Below are 21,207 nucleotides of genomic sequence, written 5' to 3' on the forward strand. Positions count from 1 at the left end.
GAAATAGGACAGGACAGAAAATTAGCACCAGAAAGCTTGTTCCTGGTGGTAGATTTATGCAACAAAATAGCATGGAAACTAAGTTCCCTATGCTATAACTGTACCTCAGATCCCAAACCATTTTTCTCAGAATGTTGAGATCAAAGAGCTGGTGGTATAAATATGTATCTACCAGCCCTTTAACTTAAAATCTGAGAAAAGGATTCTAAAATCACTCAAGTAAGAAGTCTATTTTAGAACATACTTCCGGAAGGGAATTCTCATCCTATCTAAATATCAAAGAACAAAAATCAATATGGAACCTGTGGTAGGCTGAAGAATGCACTCTCACCCCCACCAAGATGGACACATCCTAATCCTCAGAACTTTTAAATATGTTATCTTATATTGTAAAAGGGAATTTGTAGGTGTGATTTAATTAAGAATCTTCAGATAAGGAAATTATCCCAGATTATCCAAGTGAGCCCAATGTAATCACAAGAGTCCTTTTAAGAGGGAGACAAGACATCAGTTAAGTCAAAGAGATATGGCAATGGAAGCAAGAGGTTAGAATGGTGCACAGAGAGGGTCACCAGCCAAGGAATGCAAGCAGCCTCTAGAAGCTGGAAAAGGCAAGGAAACAGATTTTTTTTTGAATTCCAGAACTGTAAGATAATAAGTTTGTGTTGTTTTAAGCTACTAATTTTGTGGTAATTTGTTACAAAAGCAATAGGAAACCAAAAAAGTCTTTGACATTATTTTTCAAGAAAAGGCAAGGTTATAAGGTAGCACTTTAAAAACATACAAGAACATTCTTGGAAAAACGATTAATGCAAAAAAAAAAAAAAAAAGATGGAAAAAAGAAAGTCCTCTCTGTGGTATAAGCAAAATTAAAAAATATCTGGAAAAATGCAGAAATAAATATGAAACTGTAAGGGGAAAATGGAAGGAAGGGATAAGCAGAAATAAGAAGAAAAAATGAAAATAATCACCATGATCTGAATGTCTGTGCCCTCCTCCCAAAATTGATATGCTGAAATCCCAAACCCCAAAGTTTATGGTATTATGAGGTGGAGCCATTTTGACATGTTTAAGTCAGGAGAGTGGACATCTCATGAATGAGATTAGTGCCTTTTAAAGGAAGCTTCAGAGAGTTTCCTTAGCCCCTCTGGTTACTTAAAGATACAATGAGAGGTCTGAAACTCAGTAAAGGGTTTTCACCTGATCTTAGGTTAGGCTCTCATCCTCCAGTACTGTGAAAGATAAAAGGTTGTTGTTCATAAGTCAATATGGTATTTTGTTATAGCAGTGCAAACAGACTAAGAGATTTTTTTTATTATTTTTAAAGACTGTATTTTTAAGTGCTCTCTACACCCAATATGGGGTACTTGATAATTGTAAAGCAGAACTTAAAATGACAATAAGAACAGTTAAGTGCAGAAGGGACACTCCAGAAAAAAGATCAGTTATACATAAGATAAACATAAACGGTGATCTCAGGATGCAATACAGTAGATGAAAATGAAAATGCTAGATGGGGAAAGATAATAGAGATCGAAAACACATGCTATTCTTCCTAAGGAAAAGGGTGTATCAAAGAAAAGTAACGAGAAAAAGCACAATAGCAGTACATTGGTTGCATTCAATTAAGATAATATGATTGAAGAACATTAGACAAAATGCTTTCCTTTTTTTTAAAGATCACTACTATAATCAAGCAATCCAACTCAGCTTCACTAATTGTGACAGCATGGGATTATGTGCTTCCTGATGAGAGGCAATATAAAAAACATAATACTATTTATTAATACTTCTTACAAAACCTGTTGAGCCTGAATCTAATCAAACCTTTGACCCAACTTCCATTTTATCTAGGAATATATGGGAAAGAAAAACAAGATAATAATATCACAATCAGATTGATGTAGAATATAGACCACCCTATAATGCAACAATCTCATTGCTTCAAAATAAATGCCATTCAATTGGAACAAGAACTATTTTAGAATACAAGGCCATAAAATCAACTATAATTTATAAATCCTATATTTGGTTTGAAAAATACAACAATAGAAGTTATTTTGGAACAATTAAAGAACTTTGAAGATTTATCAGTTTTAAGATGGAATAATGTAAATATTACTGATTTTTAGGTGGAGATCAGTGTATCATAGTACTGTATAAAAATAGTAATTTTCTTAAAAATATTCATGCAGTGCTCAGGTAATAAAGTCTGTAACTTCTTTGAAATAGTTCAACTTACATACATATACATACATGTTTGCAAATAGGTATGACAAATATTAATGTAATTATTTCTGAGAAGTGAGTTTATCAATATTCATTGTATTATTCTTTATCTTATATATTTAGGAATGAGTGAAAAGCACTGGAAAGAGTAAATGTAAATAAATACCAGATTCACAAAAATAATAGTATAATGCTTTTTGAGTTTGAAGTACATCTAATCAAAATGTAGGACATTAATAACACACAGGTAAAGGCAATTAAAGTATTCTGTGCATCTCAGCATTACCAGAGAAGTGTTAAAAGTAAGAATTTGCATTTGATGATAAGCCATAAATCATGTCGTCTTCTTTAAGGTAGCAACTGAAAGAATAAAGAAATAATTTCATGTTAATAAAGGGAAATAGAATATTTAAAAAGATGGATAATTGCCCCCCAAATCCCCAAAATTATAAAAGTAAATATAATGTTAAATAGAAGGGTAAAATAGAAAATACAAAGTAGAAAGATATAATCCAACTACATCAATAATTACGCTAAATGCAAATGGACTAAATACACTAAGTAAAAGGGTAAGATTAAAAAACAGATCAAACATCAATATAAAAATAATACAAGTAATTATATTCTCATTAAAAGAGAGTATTTGTTAACTTTAAAAACAAAGAAAAGTGAAAATAAGTGGATATCCTTTTATATTATATATAGTGTATATAAACATATAGAATTTATATATGTTATACATTGTTATATTTGAACAGGTTGATATATATGTATATAAATAAAAATGGAGTTATTTTACCTACACAAATATCAGACAATGTAAACTTTAAGGAAAAAAGATTAATTCAAAGAAAGGATATTTTATAATGATAAAAAGTTCAAACTACCAAAAGATATCACAGTCTTAATTTCTATGCACCAAATAACTTAGCTTCAAAATACATAAAGCAAAAATTGACTGAAATAAATGGAAAAGAGACAAATCCACAATCATAGTATCAGAACTCTTCTAATAATGATAGAAAAGACAAAACCCAGGAAGCAGTAAATATATTGAAATCCAAACAACAAAGTTAAATATGAACTGATTGATATATATAAAATGTTATGCCAAATAACTTAAAAGTTTATATATATTTTAGAGGCAGATATAACATTGAATAAATGTTAAGCCATTAAAGAAAGGTTAGCAAAGAATCCCTTTAAAAACTAAGGAGCAGTTACTATGGCACAACAGGCTAGGCACCAATTAGCCAACAGGGTCTTCATCTTGAATGCTCATACCACCTCCCAGACCAGAAAGAGTTAGTTGTCCCTAACTCCATCAAGCCAAGCTCATTTGTTTTATTAGTGAATTCTCTGCATACTCTTTGAAAGGAAGATGTTAGTTACATTGGATTTGGAGAAAAGTATTACTGCTGATGACCCTTTATATTTATTCATATGTTAAAGTGAGATCTCTTTTCACTGCCTATTGATCCTACATCCTAGTAGACAAGACTACGACCAGAATATAAAAGCATAATTCACAAGCTTATTATGCTGCTATTGATAACAGTACTTTATTAAAAAATGAAAAAGTCAGGGAACCTGAGTAGCTCAATTAAGCATCTGCCTTTGGCTCAGGTCTTTATCTTGGGGTCCTGGGATCAAGCCCTGCATTGGGCTTCCTGATCAGTGGGGCGTCTGTTTCTCCCTCTGCCCCTCCCCCTGCTTATGCTCTCTCCCTCTCTTTCTCTCTCATATAAATAAAATCTTTAGAAAAGCAAAAAACAAAAAAAGTCTAGGATAAATAGGAAACCAGGTAAGATATTAAAATAACAGTGGTAAACTGGGACTTTCCCAGAAGAACTAGGAGATATGGTCTCACTAATCTTGGCTCAATTAAAAAAAAAAAAGTGAGATTTCTTTTTCAGCTTGCTTATTTACTAATAGACAAGATGGGATTTGTTGATTGTCTTTCTCCCTGTTCTTTTGCCACAGACTTACTGGACAATTTCTCTTTTCTGTTTAACAGCTGGAGGGCAGAATGACAGGCGGAAACCCTCAGGTGACTTCCTTTTCTTATTCTTGCTTCTTGATTCTCATTATTTTAAGCTGGGGTAATATACATATGTAAAGTTAAATTCTTAAATACACCATTAGTAGAGTGCATTAGCAACTTACTTGTGGGAACTATATCTTCTGAGATGCTATCAGCCTTGATTGTCATCCTAAATGCTAGTTGTTTTCTAGGTTCCCCAAATAAATATACATATTTAAAGAGGAAGGGACAAAAATAACCTGGATGCTTAAAATGTAGCACCCATATTGCAGAGGGGCCATTTTCTAGCAGGAATAGACCTTGAGTGTTTGAGTGTGTCTGACAAGGGGGAGAGGAGGAATACAGAGATGGGCAAGTGTTTTTATAAGAAAGTTTTAATGTTCTTTCTTTTGCATAATATTTTCATTATCTTAGCTTAGTTTGTTCCCAGTGAATTCCTTACAGATTCTTTTTTTTTTTTAAGAATTTTTATTCATTTACTTGACAGACAGAGATCACAAGTAGGCAGAGAGGCAGGCAGATAGAGAGAAGGAAGCAGGCTCCCCGTGGGGGAGAGAGCCCTAACCCACCTAGCCACCCAGGCACCTCTCCTTACAGATTCTTGTAGGTTACCTGTCAGTCTTACATTTATATTCTTCTGGGGTTTCATATATAGTGTTCATAGGTATTTAGTGGGAAATTGGAGAAGATTCACCAGAGGCTTATAGCTAGGTTCCATTTTAAATTAGTAGCCTCTAAATCAATGATTTTTAATCAGAGGACATGAGCAACATGCAGTCAAGCTGATTAGAACTCATTAAAATACAATTTCATTAAATATGGTGTTTCTGTTTTACTCTGTATCTTTCATCCTATCCTCACAGGCCATCAGGTATGCTAGGAAATAATTCTTGCTACCAGAATTAAGACTGACACTACTTAACTACAATTCCCCTGCACAGAGGTTTACAACTATCTTGGTACCTCCCTTTATGGTTCCCCTCCCACCCCAAGAGATAAAACTTTATATTTCTCAGTATATTTGATTAATTGCAAAAAAAAATAGAACTTTAAATTGATGACTTAAGCAAAGGCTTTGGGAAATATAATTCATAACAGTTTGACTATTTCCAGTTACATTGTCTCCAGATAGAAAACAGAGGTAGCATTTGTTCTTTATTTTTCCATGTCTTCTAAGAATTTTTTCATCAACATAAGTCCTATCAACACTGCAAAGGTTCAATTTGAAAAATATGGAATACGTTCGGAGTCAAGATGGCGGAGAAGTAGCAGGCTGAGACTACTTCGGGTAGCGGGAGATCAGCTAAATAGCTTATCTAAAGATTGCAAACACCTACAAATCCAACGGGAGATTGAAGAGAAGAAGAACAACAATTCCAGAAACAGAAAATCAACCACTTTCTGCAAGGTAGGACTGGCGGAGAAGTGAATCCAAAGCGACGGGAAGATAGACCGCGGGGGGAGGGGCCGGCTCCCGGCGAGCGGAGGAGCAACGGAGCAAAATCAGGACTTTTAAAAGTCTGTTCCGCTGAGGGACATCGCTCCAGAGGCTTAACTGGGGTGAAGCCCAGGTGGGGTAAGAGCGGCCTCAGGTCCCGCAGGGTCGCAGAAGGATCGGGGGTGTCTCAGTGTCGCAGAGCTTACCGGTATTAGAACGGGGAAGCCGGCAGCAGAGACAGAGCCGAGGAGTGACTCTCAGCTCAGGGTTGCCTTGAACCGGTCGCAGGCTCGGTCAGCTCGGAGCGCGGCCGGAGGCCAGGGTGACGGGAGTCATTTGGCGCTGTTCTCTGAGGGCGCACTGAGGAGTGGGGCCCCAGGCTCTCGGGTCCTCTGGGCCGGAGACCGGGAGGCCGCCATCTTTATTCCCGTCCTCTGGACTCTACGGAAAGCGCTCAAGGAACAAAAGCTCCCGAAAGCGAACCCGAGCGGATGACTCAGTGCGGCCCCGGGTAAGGGCGGTGCAACTCCGCCTGGGGCAAAGACGCTTGAGAATCACTACAACGGGCCCCTCCCCCAGAAGATCTACGGGAAAACCAGCCAGGACCAAGTTCACCTACCAAGGAGAACGGCGGAATTCCAGAGGAGAAGAAAGCAAAGCACGGAACTCATGGCTTTCTCCCCATGATTTCTTAGCCTTGCAGTTAATTTAATTTTTTTTTCTTTTTCAATTTTTTTTCTTTTTCTCTTCTTCTGCTAAATTTTTTTTAACTTTTACCGTTTTCTTTTTTTAACGTTTTTTAAATAGTTTATCTAATATATATATATTTTTCCCTCTTTTTATATTTTTTCTTTATCGGCTTTCTTTTTTTTAATAGTTTTTTTTTTTTCTTTCTTTCTGAACCCCTTTTTATCCCCTTTCCCCCCCTCACAATTCGGGATCTCTTCTGATTTGGCTAAAGCATATTTTCCTGGGGTTGTTGCCACCCTTTTAGTATTTTACTTGCTCCTTCATAAACTCTTATCTGGACAAAATGACAAGGCAGAAAAATTCACAACAAAAAAAAGAACAAGAGGCAATACCAAAGGCTAGGGACCTAATCAATACAGACATTGGTAATATGTCAGATATAGAGTTCAGAATGATGATTCTCAAGGTTCTAGCCGGGCTTGAAAAAGGCATGGAAGATATTAAAGCAACCCTCTCGGGAGATATAAAAGCCCTTTCTGGAAAATAAAAGAACTAAAATCTAACCAAGTTGAAATAAAAAAAGCTATTAATGAGGTGCAATCAAAAATGGAGGCTCTCACTGCTAGGATAAATGAGGCAGAAGAAAGAATTAGCGATATAGAAGACCAAATGACAGAGAATAAAGAAGCTGAGCAAAAGAGGGACAAACAGCTACTGGACCACGAGGGGAGAATTCGAGAGATAAGTGACACCATAAGACGAAACAACATTAGAATAATTGGGATTCCAGAAGAAGAGGAAACAGAGAGGGGAGCAGAAGGTATATTGGAGAGAATTATTGGAGATAATTTCCCCAATATGGCAAAGGGAACAAGCATCAAAATCCAGGAGGTTCAGAGAACCCCCCTCAAAATCAATAAGAATAGGTCTACACCCCGTCACCTAATAGTAAAATTGACAAGTCTTAGTGACAAAGAAAAGATCCTGAAAGCAGCCCGGGAAAAGAAGTCTGTAACGTACAATGGTAAAAATATTAGATTGGCAGCAGACTTATCCACAGAGACCTGGCAGGCCAGAAAGAGCTGGCATGATATATTCAGAGTACTAAAGGAGAAAAATTTGCAGCCAAGAATACTATATCCAGCTAGGCTATCATTGAAAATAGAAGGAGAGATTAAAAGCTTCCAGGACAAACAAAAACTGAAAGAATTTGCAAATACCAAACCAGCTCTACAAGAAATATTGAAAGGGGTCCTCTAAGCAAAGAGAGACCCTCAAAGTAGTAGATCAGAAAGAAACAGAGACAATATACAATAACAGTCACCTTACAGGCAATACAATGGCACTAAATTCATATCTCTCAATACTTACCCTGAATGTTAATGGGCTAAATGCCCCAATCAAAAGACACAGGGTATCAGAATGGATAAAAAAACAAAACCCATCTATATGTTGCCTACAAGAAACTCATCTTACACCCGAAGACACCTCCAGGTTTAAAGTGAGGGGGTGGAAAAGAATTTACCATGCTAATGGACATCAGAAGAAAGCAGGAGTAGCAATCCTTATATCAGATCAATTAGATTTTAAGCCAAAGATTATAATAAGAGATGAGGAAGGACACTATATCATACTCAAAGGAACTGTCCAACAAGAAGATCTAACAATTTTAAATATCTATGCCCCTAACGTGGGAGCAGCCAACTATATAAACCAATTAATAACAAAATCAAAGAAACACATCGACAAGAATACAATAATAGTAGGGGGTTTTAACACTCCCCTCACTGAAATGGACAGATCATCCAAGCAAAAGATCAACAAGGAAATCAAGGCCTTAAATGACACACTGGACCAGATGGACATCACAGATATATTCAGAACATTTCATCCCAAAGCAACAGAATACACATTCTTCTCTAGTGCACATGGAACATTCTCCAGAATAGATCACATTCTTGGTCCTAAATCAAGTCTCAACCGGTATCAAAAGATTGGGATCATTCCCTGCATATTTTCAGACCACAATGCTCTAAAGCTAGAACTCAATAACAAGAGGAAATTTGGAAAGAACCCAAATACATGGAGACTAAACAGCATCCTTCTAAAGAATGAATGGGTCAACCAGGAAATCAAAGAAGAATTGAAAAAATTTATGGAAACAAATGATAATGAAAACACAACAGTTCAGAATCTGTGGGACATAACAAAGGCAGTCCTGAGAGGAAAATATATAGCGGTACAAGCCTTTCTCAAGAAACAAGAAAGGTCTCAGGTACACAACCTAACCCTACACCTAAAGGAGCTTGAGAAAGAACAAGAAAGAAACCCTAAACCCAGCAGGAGAAGAGAAATCATAAAGATCAGAGCAGAAATCAATGAAATAGAAACCAAAAAAACAATAGAACAAATCAACGAAACTAGGAGCTGGTTCTTTGAAAGAATTAATAAGATTGATAAACCCCTGGCCAGACTTATCAAAAAGAAAAGAGAGAGGACCCAAATAAATAAAATCATGAATGAAAGAGGAGAGATCACAACGAACACCAAAGAAATACAGACAATTATAAGAACATACTATGAGCAACTCTACGCCAACAAATTTGACAATCTGGAAGAAATGGATGCATTCCTAGAGACATATAAACTACCACAACTGAACCAGGAAGAAATGGAAAGCCTGAACAGAACCATAACCAGTAAGGAGATTGAAACAGTCATCAAAAATCTCCAAACAAACAAAAGCCCAGGGCCAGATGGCTTCCCGGGGGAATTCTACCAAACATTTAAAGAAGAACTAATTCCTATTCTCCTGAAACTGTTCCAAAAAATAGAAAGGGAAGGAAAACTTGCAAACTCATTTTATGAGGCCAGCATCACCTTGATCCCAAAACCAGACAAGGATCCCAACAAAAAAGAGAACTACAGACCAATATCCTTGATGAACACAGATGCAAAAATTCTCGCCAAAATACTAGCCAATAGGATTCAACAGTACGTTAAAAGGATTATTCACCACGACCAAGTGGGATTTATTCCAGGGCTGCAAGGCTGGTTCAACATCCGCAAATCAATCAATGTGATACAACACATTAATAAAAGAAAGAACAAGAACCATATGATACTCTCCATAGATGCTGAAAAAGCATTTGACAAAGTACAGCATCCCTTCCTGATCAAAACTCTTCAAAGGGTAGGGATAGAGGGCACATACCTCAATATTATCAAAGCCATCTATGAAAAACCCACCGCAAATATCATTCTCAATGGAGAATAACTGAAAGCTTTTCCGCTAAAGTCAGGAACACGGCAGGGATGTTCGTTATCACCACTGCTATTCAACATAGTACTAGAAGTCCTAGCCTCAGCAATCAGACAACAAAAGGAAATTAAAGGCATCCAAATCGGCAAAGAAGAAGTCAAACTATCACTCTTCGCAGATGATATGATACTCTATGTGGAAAACCCAAAAGACTCCACTCCAAAACTGCTAGAACTTGTACAGGAATTCAGTAAAGTGTCAGGATATAAAATCAATGCACAGAAATCAGTTGCATTTCTCTACACCAACAACAAGACAGAAGAAAGAGAAATTAAGGAGTCCATCCCATTTACAATTGCACCCAAAACTATAAGATACCTAGGAATAAACATAACCAAAGAGACTAAGAATCTATACTCAGAAAACTATAAAGTACTCATGAAAGAAATTGAGGAAGACACAAAGAAATGGAAAAATGTTCCATGCTCCTGGATTGGAAGAATAAATATTGTGAAAATGTCTATGCTACCTAAAGCAATCTACACATTTAATGCAATTCCTATCAAAGTACCATCCATTTTTTTCAAAGAAATGGAACAAATAATCCTAAAATTTATACGGAACCAGAAAAGACCTCGAATAGCCAAAGGAATATTGAAAAAGAAAGCCAAAGTTGGTGGCATCACAATTCCGGACTTCAAGCTCTATTACAAAGCTGTCATCATCAAGACAGCATGGTACTGGCACAAAAACAGACACAGAGATCAATGGAACAGAATAGAGAGCCCAGAAATGGACCCTCAACTCTATGGTCAACTCATCTTCGACAAAGCAGGAAAGAATGTCCAATGGAACAAAGACAGCCTCTTCAATAAATGGTGTTGGGAAAATTGGACAGCCACATGCAGAAAAATGAAATTGGATCATTTCCTTACACCACACACGAAAATAGACTCAAAATGGATGAAGGATCTCAATGTGAGAAAGGAATCCATCAAAATCCTCGAGGAGAACACAGGCAGCAACCTCTTCGACGTCAGCCGCAGCAACATCTTCCTAGGAACATCACCAAAGGCAAGGGAAGCAAGGGTAAAAATGAACTTTTGGGATTTTATCAAGATCAAAAGCTTTTGCACAGCAAAGGAAACAGTTAAAAAAAACAAAAGACAACTGACAGAATGGGAGAAGATATTTGCAAATGACATATCAGATAAAGGGCTAGTGTCCAAAATCTATAAAGAACTTAGCAAACTCAACACCCAAAGAACAAATAATCCAATCAAGAAATGGGCAGAGGACATGAACAGACATTTCTGCAAAGAAGACATCCAGATGGCCAACAGACACATGAAAAAGTGCTCCATATCCCTCGGCATCAGGGAAATACAAATCAAAACCACCATGAGATATCACCTCACACCAGTCAGAATGGCTAAAATTAACAAGTCAGGAAATGACAGATGCTGGCGAGGATGCGGAGAAAGGGGAACCCTCCTACACTCTTGGTGGGAATGCAAGCTGGTGCAACCACTCTGGAAAACAGCATGGAGGTTCCTCAAAATGTTGAAAATAGAACTACCCTATGACCCAGCAATTGCACTGCTGGGTATTTACCCTAAAGATACAAACATAGTGATCCGAAGGGGCACGTGCACCCGAATGTTTATAGCAGCAATGTCTACAATAGCCAAACTATGGAAAGAACCTAGATGTCCATCTACAGACGAATGGATAAAGAAGATGTGGTATATATACACAATGGAATACTATGCAGCCATCAAAAGAAATGAAATCTTGCCATTTGCGACGACGTGGATGGAACTAGAGGGTATCATGCTTAGCGAAATAAGTCAATCGGAGAAAGACAACTATCATATGATCTCCCTGATATGAGGGAGAGGAGATGCAACATGGGGGGTCGAGGGGGTAGGAGAAGAGTAAATGAAACAAGATGGGATTGGGAGGGAGACAAACCATAAGTGACTCTTAATCTCACAAAACAAACTGAGGGTTGATGGGGGGAGGGGGTTGGGAGAGGGGGTGGGGTTATGGATATCGCGGAGGGTATGTGCTATGGTGAGTGTTGTGAAGTGTGTAAACCTGGCGATTCGCAGACCTGTACCCCTGGGGATAAAAATATATGTTTATAAAGCTGTAAAAAAAAAAAAAATTGTAAAATGTCAAAAAAAAAAAGAAAAAGAAAAATATGGAATACACAGACTCATGTATTACTGACTTTGGTTAGTAAAACCTACACCAATTTAATAAAAATTTAGATATTCTTTACACTCTCTATATTAACCATTTCTATCTTATGACTCCACCAATATACAGAATTACTCAAATCTGCTTAAATTAAAGCTTTTCCATTAAAATCAGGTACAAGTCAATGATATTCCCTTTTACCAATCCTTTTCATCATCATGCTGGAAGTTATAGCTAGTAAAAATAAGATAAGAAAAGGAAGTAAATGGTAAAATGTATACAGATCGGTTAGGAAGAAATAAAACTATCTTTGTTCGCAGATGACATTATTGCCTATCTAGAAAATCCAAAAGAATAAACAATAACAACAAAACTGCTAAAACTAATAAACAATTATAACAAGGTTGCAGGATACAAGAGTAACATACAAAATTCAATTGACTTCCTATATTCTGGCAATGAACAAGTAAAATTTGAAATTAGAAATACAGTGCCATTTATTTAAGCAACAAAAAATAAATAAATACTTGCGTATAGGGGCACCTTGGGTATAGGTGGCTCAGTGGGTTAAAACCTCTGCCTTTGGCTCGGGTCCTGGGATCCTGGGATCCTGGGATCAAGCCTTGCATCAGGCTAATTGCTCAGCAGGGAGCCTGCTTCCTCCTCTCTCTCTCTCTGCCTGCCTCTCTGCCTACTTGTGATCTCTGTCTGTCAAATAAATAAATAAATAAATCTTAAAAAAAAATACTTGTGTATAGATTTAACAAAATACATATAAGATCTGGGGCGCCTGGGTGGCTCAGTGGGTTTAAGCCTCTGCCTTCGGCTCAGGTCATGGTCTCAGGGTCCTGGGATCGAGCCCCACATCGGGCTCTCTGCTCAGCAGGGACCCTGCTTCCCTCTCTGTCTCTCTCTGCCTCTCTCTGCCTGCCTCTCTGCCTACTTATAATCTCTGTCTGTCAAATAAATAAATAAAGTCTTAAAAAAATTAAAAAAATATACATATAAGATCTGTATAAGGAAAACTGTAAAACTCTGATGAATTAAATCAAAGAACTAAACAAATGGAGAGATATTCCATGTTCATGAATAAGAAGACTCAATATTGTCAAGATGTCAGTTCTTCCCCAGTTGAACCAATTGAACCTATAGGTTCAGTATAATCCCAGTCAAAACCCCAGCAACTGATTCAGATATTTGTAATGAAGAGACAAAAGATTCTGAATGCTATACTGAAGAAGAAGAAGAAGAAGAAAAAGAAGAAGAAGAAAGTTGAGATACTAATGCCACTTGACTGCAAGACTTGCTATGAAGCTACAACAATTGAGACAGGATGGTATTAGTGAGAGAATAGACAAATTAATGAAACAGAATAGAGTCCAGAAATAGACCCACACAAATATACTCAGCTGATCATTCACAAAGGACCAAAGGCAATACAATAGAGCAAGAATGATCTTTTTAACAAATGGTTCTAGAACAACTGGACATCAATATGCAAAAAAAAAAAAAAAACAAAAACAAAAAAACTAAACATAGCTCTTTATATCTTTCACAGAAATTACCTCAAAATGGATTATAGAGCTAAATGTAAAACACAAAACCTTAAAACTCCTAGAAGATAACAAGAGAAAATCTACATTACTTTGGGTATGACAATGACTTTTTACATACAAAACTAAAGCATAGTCCGTGAAAGAAATATGACTAATAACTTCATTAAAATTAAAACTTTCTGCTCTTTGAAAGACAATGTCAAAAGAATGAGAAGATAAGTCACAGAAAAAATGTGCACAAGACATCTCTGATAAAGGAGCGTTACCTAAGGTATACAAAGAACATTTAAAGCCCAACAATAAGAAGACCAAAAACCCAACTGAAAAATGGGCCAACCACTTTAAAAGATACCTCACTAAACTAGGTACTCAGATGGAAAATAAGCATATAAGATGCTCCACATAATATGTCCTTGGGGAAATGCAAATTAAAATAACAATGAGGTGCCCCACACACCTATTAGAATGGACAAAATCCGGATCATGGACATCACTAAATGCTGGCAAGGATGTAGAGCAGCGGGAACTTTATTCATCACTGGTAGGAATGTAAATTGTTACAGCCACTCTGGAAGACACTTTGGCAGTTTCTTACAAAATTAAAAATACTCATACTATATGATCCAGTAAATCATACTCTTTGATGCATATCCAAAGAAGCTGAAATCATATCCACACAAAAACTCGCACAAAGATGTTTATAGCAGCTTTATTTATAATCGCCAAAAACTCGGAAGCATCCAAGATGTTCTTCAAGAGATGAGTGGATGGATGAATTGTGATATATCCAGACAATGGAATACTACTCAGTTCTAAAAACAAATGAACTATCAAGCATGAAAGGCATAGAGGAAATTAATTTCATATTACTAAATGAAAGAAACCAAACTGAAATGGCTATGTACCATATGATTCCAACAGTATGATATTCTGGGAAAGGCAAAGCTATGGACACAATAAAAGCAGCATTGGTTGCCAGGGGTCTGAGGATGGAGGACAGATGAGTAGATGGAGCACAATACCGATTTGGGTGATTATGATACATCAATATAGGGAGACCTTATGAATATGTGGGAACAGGAGTATATGATAAATCACTGTACCTTCTACTGTAAACTTATAACTGCTCTAAAAAAAGGAGCTGAGTCATTTCAAGCTACATAGGATTAAAAAGTGATCAATAAGAAGGATGTTTAAAGGGACAAACTGAAAAGAATTCTTCCAAGATCAAATTTATAAAATGCCAGAGGGAAAAATTAAAATTATCATTAAATATTAAAAAATAAAGATTTTTAAGTCTTCTGTGACCCCTATTGTTCTATGCTTGCCTAAATAATCTGTTTCTCCACCTGTAAATTTTATAATTATAGTCTTCATTGTTGTAGGTCCTGACAGTTGGCTTTTCTTTTGGTAATGCAAGAGCCTGATTTGAGCTTTGATTTTCCAGGCCTCCACTTCAAGGAAAGTTCTCTCAAACAAACACATTGCCAGCCACATGATGAGATGAAAGACCAGTCCACTCCCACCCTTAAGGATCCTTTGTTTTAGAGATCTTGTTTGATTTCTATAACAGACCATTTGGACAACTGTTGTTGTTGTTGTTATTGCTGTTGTTTCTCATGCTGTGTTTTAAATTCCCATTCTTATGTTTTAAATTCACCAATAAAAAGTGAACTGATAAGACCCTAGTTTTCTACTCTTAACCCCAATAAAGCAGAACACTAGGTCTGTGCACTCTCATGCTCTCACCCACTATCTGTAACCTTGCTAGATAACCCCAAGTGTGTTAATATCCACTTTCTATAAGTAAAAACCTTTTTCCTCCCAAAGTTTCTCAACGGTTATTGTCAAAGAGTATCTTGTGATTATAATAACCACAAGGGTAGGTCAAGCCAGGCACACAACAGTTGAACAGCATTTTTTTTTCTACATTATCAATTCTACTTACATTGTTTTATTTTTTCTGTCTTTAGCAATTTTCACAGATCCATGTAAATGATTTAATTCAAAAGCCATGAGTTGTGCTGTGGCTTCTTTTCTCCTGTGATCCTTTTGTTTTTACACCTTACATGTGCTTTTATAAAGACATATTCTTTGACTTGAATAAAATAGGATTTTATAGACCTCTAGCCAGGAAGATCTAACTTACAGGACTTACGGCCTAGAAAGAAGGAGGTAAATTTGAGCAGACCCAGTTACATGTCAGCACCCAACTAACAACCAGCACCCAGGAGCCAATAGTTAAAAATGGAATATTCTGAACTTAAGTGTTTCAATGAAGATCAAGCCAAAAACTTTGCCCTCACCTCTTCCCTTTGTTAATAGAGCTCACCTATCATCAGTGTCCAAGAGACTAGCTCCACAGTAGCCTCAGCATGAAGGCTATTTCACCTGTGAATTGGGTAAAACCAACAAGTGCATATTTGAGGAAGCAAAAAAGTTTATTTTAGTATTATCTATTTAAGTATTCATCACCTGCCCCCAAAGTATCCAATTCTCTCCTAAATGCTATAGCTGAAAGTGTAATGGCTCCATAAGTCAGGATCTTTATTACTTCACTTTATTATTATTTTTAAAATGATTTTTATTTGTTTATTTGTCAGAGAGAGAGAGAGCACAAGCAGGCAGAGTGACAGGCAGAGGCAGAGAGAGAAGCAGGCTCCCCACTGAGTAAGGACCCCAATGTGGGACTCAATCCCAGGACCCCAGGATCATGATCTGAGCCAAAGACAGCTGCTCAACCAACTGAGCCACCCAGGTGTCCCATTACTTCACTTTATATACATTATCTTACATAAGTCTTATAATTACTCTCTGAGATTGATATAATTTTTCTTTACTGATAAGGACACAAAGGCTCACATACATTAATGAATTTCCCTAAATTAACATGGCAAGAAAGTGGTCAAATTAGAATTTATACACACCTCTAGCTTGCTCTAGAGCCTTGCTCCTAAATGTCATGCTTTGTCAATAAAGTTGATTTCAATCAGACATGGAAGAAACCTGAGACTTAATCTAGTCTACTCTGAGGCCCGAAAAAATGGGTTTATTTTTCCAGTGTGTCAAGGTCAGAGTTTGGACTAGAAATCTAATGTACTAATAATGCCAAGCCCTCTGATCTTACTACAAAATGCAAAGGTTATTTATTGCTGTAATATAAATCTCTGGGAAGAAAAAACAGTTGTCCCAGGTCCTATTATTCCTTGGCTGGAATGACCATGGTCTTCTGATGAACGCCCTATTCTTTCTTTAAAACCCATGTAGTTGGGGCACCTGGGTGGCTCAGTGGGTTAAAGCCCTGCCTTCGGCTCGGGTCATGATCCCAGGGTCCTGGGATTGAGCCCCGCATCAGGCTCTCTGCTCAGTGGGGAGCCTGCTTCTTCCTCTCTCTCTCTACCTGCCTCTCTGCCTACTCGTGATCTGTCTGTCAAATAAATAAATAAAAATCTTATTAAAAAAAAAAACATGTAGTTGTTGGGGCACGGATGGCTCAGTCAATTAAGTGTCTGCCTTTGGCTGGGGTTGTGATCTCAAGGTCCTGGAATTGAGCCTCATGTCAGGCTCTCTGCTCGGCAGGGAGTCTCTTTATCCCTCTCACTCTCCCCCTGCGCTTGCTCTCTCTTTCCTCTCTCTCTCAAATAAATAAATAAAATCTTAAAAAAAAAATCTAGGTAGTTGTCATCTCCTTTGGAAAGCTATTCTTGATATTTCAGGATACTGTTACTCTCTCCTTCCTACATACATCTATTATTGCCTTACCATGTCATCTAAATTATATCAGAATTCATACATCGCATGCCTTCATCTCTTTTAAGATTGAGCCTCTTGAGAACAATCAGCATGCCATTTCATTTCCTCACCTTGTATTAAAAAATAGGTATAAAAATAGTGTATAAGGGCCCTTGGGTGGCTCAGTTAAATGTCTGTCTCAGGTCATGATCCCAGGACCCTGGGATGGAGCCCCACAACAGGGTCCCTCTCCCGCTTCCCCTGCTTGTGTTCCCTCTCCCGCTGTATCTCTCTCTGTCAAATAAATAAATAAAATCTTTTTTAAAAATAGTTTATAAAAAGGCATAGAGCAAGCAATAAATATTTCTGGAATTGAATTTTCTAAATTTCCATTTTCTTGAGAAAACTATGACTAATATAGCCTTCTAAGTTTTATCAAAATACAATCAAATAGGGGCGCCTGGGTGGCTCAGTGGGTTAAAGCCTCTGCCTTTGGCTCAAGTCATGATCTCAGGGTCCTGGGATCAAGCCACACATCTGGCTCTCTGCTGAGCAGGGAGCCTGCTTCCCCACCCCCTCTCTGCCTGCCACTCTGCCTACTTGTGATCTCTGTCAAATAAATAAATAAAATCTTTAAAAAAAATACAATCAAATAGAACTTTAAAGAAATCATATTATCCACTGTTCTAGTCTAGTATTTATTAGAATAGATAACTTTCCATGTCTATTTGAGCCATAAAAACCTAAATATAGAATTATTCTCAATAAAAATGCAATTTTTTCTTCAAATTTTTATTTATAAAACCCACTAATATTCCAAATTTCTTAGGCGACATCCCTTTGTAGTCTTACACAATATCCCTAGTAGTGCACACATTATTATGAATGTGCTTCTAGGATTAGTCCTAGTTATTATTATTTGTTCAGATTTTCCTCATATGCATGGCATCTACTATCCTGATATCACCTTCTGTCTTTTTTGCTGTTAATAAAAATATAAGTATTAGTGAAATCTCATTTCATCTCAAATTTTAGAGGAAATTTGCAAAATATTTACTTTTTTATCACATTTTATCCAAATTAATGATATGGAGAGAAATTGTTCTCCAAGAACAGACATTAGATGAAACAATAAGCTTTATAGTGGTTAAGTCATAAAATAAAAATAAGTAGTTTGAGTTGGAAGAGTCCTCTTCCAGAGTCTGCAGTTTGCCTTTAGGTTATGTTATTTTGGCGAGTGCTACTGAAGCTCATTATTTTCTGATGAGGGTGTTTAGCTTGGAGGAATTTAATGAGCATAGATGGGAAAGTTGTGCCTTAATATCAGGACCAAAAAACTATGGAGACCAGCAGCATTACTAGCATTACCCAGTTCATCTTTCTCCTACCTACAACACAATCAGTGGAAAGATCTTTCAACAGACACCTTACAAAGACTAGCAAGGACAGAGCAAGCAACTCTGCACTGTTGTTCCTTACAAAAAGTTATTGTCTCTAGATCAATGAAGCTTTCTTTCTATAGGCAATTACAAGCACAGAAAATGTCCTTTTGTAGTATCAAAGACTTCCTTGAAATTATATTACATTTAATGTAATTAATATCATTAATATGAGATGTAATCTTTACATCTTACTAATATTGAAATAGAAATGATTTGAACGTTTATTGTATTTTTTTTCTAAGGCATTTAAAACACAGAGTTTTCGAAAATCATTCAGTTTTCCAAATTGCACCTTACATTTATGAAATCCCTCCAGGTTATGAAGATTGACTCTTCGACCTCCCATTAGAGAAAATCCAAAGCAAATCAATAAAGCAGGACACTAGTTTCATATGCCACTGTAATTTTAAAAGACTACATTTTTCCTGAATGTCAACCAACCAAGAATTGCATTAGAAAAGTCTTCAGCTACAATTTACCAACCATAGACTTGAGAACATATTGGTAAGTACATCTTTATTATGATATCTGGATGCATCCTACCCATATTTGAATGGTCCAGAGTGATGAGAAAATTAACTGTATTTCCATATCACATACACCCCTTTTTTTCCTGCGGACCCCTGCTTGAGAACTGTCAATCTTTCTCCAGGTCCCTTAAACACGTGTTTTTGGTTTCTGGTTTTTCTTTTTCTTTTCTTTGCTTTCTTTCTTTCTTTCTTTCTTTCTTTCTTTCTTTTTTTTTTTTTTAATGGCTAAAAGACTGGTATAGAATTCACCCAACAAATGAAGCTAATATTTCTTTTTTTAAATTTAAATTCGATTAAGTAACATATAGTGTATTAGTTTCAGAGGTAGAGTTTAGTAATTCTTCAGTTACATATAACACCCAGCGCTCATTATATCAAATACCCTTCTTAATGCCCTTCACCTGGTTATCCTATCCTCCTAAACATCTTCCCTCCAGCAACCCTCAGTTTCTTTCATATAGTTAAGAGTCTCTTACGGTTTGTCTCCCTCTCTGTTTTTGTCTTATTTTCCTTTTCCCTCCCTTTCCCTATGATCCTCTGTCTTGTTTCTTCAATTCAAAGCTAATATTTCTTCAACCACGGATTATTGGTGAGATCTTATAAAATGTCAAAGGGCACTTATGAAATGAAATGAAAATAAGAACAATAGTAAAGAGTAGTACAATTTAGTGAAAGTATGTACTCACATACTATTATAACTTAAAATTTTAATTTAATAAAAGGCTTTGTTAGAAGGAACAAAATTATTATGGACACCAATGTTTGGAAATATTTGAAATGTTATGGTGAATCCCTGTGGTTAGCAAGAGGAAGATGAGGAACTTACCTAGAGAAAAAATATAAGAAAGAAGAGGATCAAGTTCTATTTGCATATTTGAACCTACCTGAAGGATATGAAGAAGAATAGAGTTGATGCTCAAGTAAGAAGGGCAAAGAACCATGCACAAGTTACTCCTAGAAACCCAGCGACAGGGTTACCTGGCCAATTCAAGAATATTATAATTAGACATGAAGATGAGAAGCAGAGAGGGAGAGAGAGATGGATGGATGGATGGATGGATGGATGGATGACAGATAAATAGATAGATACATACATACATACTTACATGATAGATAAATGAGGTAAAATAGCACTTAATTATGAAGTACCTTAGAGTTTTTAAGGTTCTATTTAGTTTTATTTTAGGTCAAAGATGATTGAGTGACTTTTCACAGTAAATAATAAAGTGTATGTCCTGTTGGGATGGAGTTTGTGAAATTGTTACAGCTACCTTGGTTGCATACCTTTCCTGTCATGTGGCTCTCTCCAAGTCCAATCAAACTTATGAAGGAGAAATAGTAAAAATGGAATTTTATTTCTCTTATGATCAACTAATGTTTACTGAGAGCATACTAGTAGACGCCATCATGTGCACTGTTTCATTTTATCTTCACAACAGCCTGAATGTTGAAATAACAACAGAGGTGATTATCTCTGTCCAACAGTTTATAAATGAGTAAACAGCTCGGGCATGGTAAATAATTCACTCCAAGAAAGTGTTACAACTTCAATTTGAACCAAACCTCATGTGTCTTTTCAGCAGCACACACTGACCACTTTTTTTTTTATTCATTTAGCTGGCATTTATTAAATCAGGTGTTGTAAAGAAAGTGATAAGGACATAGTTATTTGCATGGGGTTTAGAGTCAATCAAGGATAAAATTCCAGCTTTGCCATTTAGAAGCGTTTAGCCTTGGGGAAGTTACTTATCTTCTCTAAGCATTAATTGCTAATCTATAAAATGAGGATTCAAAATACACCTATTTCAGAAGATTGTTTTGATAATTAAAGAAGATATCATAATACAAAATACTCCGTTCAGTGCCTAGGTCATAGTAAGTATTCAGGAAATGGTAGTTGCTATAATTGTGATAAATATGCCATGGCCTCTGCCCTCAAAGACTGCAGATTTAAGGGGAAAGATTAGATATGCACTAAGTGACTGTAATACATAACTGAAAATGACATTGTTGAGAGGAAAGAGTGATAAATTCAGTCTAGGGAGATCATGGGTATCAGTGTGGAGGAGGACTCATTTT

General features: G+C 36.5%; 1 long non-coding RNA gene across 1 annotated transcript in view; it reads right to left on the bottom strand.

Annotated features, from left to right (window-relative positions):
* Window positions 1-2,128: 2,128 nt before the first annotated feature.
* LOC125092885 (uncharacterized) overlaps window positions 2,129-21,207 on the bottom strand; it is a 176,521-nt gene continuing 157,442 nt past the window's right edge. The window contains exon 4 of the long non-coding RNA XR_007125092.1: window positions 2,129-2,589. This is a non-coding gene — a long non-coding RNA (uncharacterized LOC125092885). The remainder of the gene's footprint in view (window positions 2,590-21,207) is intronic.

Source organism: Lutra lutra, chromosome 2, assembly GCF_902655055.1.
Source record: "Lutra lutra chromosome 2, mLutLut1.2, whole genome shotgun sequence".
NCBI lineage: Eukaryota > Metazoa > Chordata > Mammalia > Carnivora > Mustelidae > Lutra > Lutra lutra.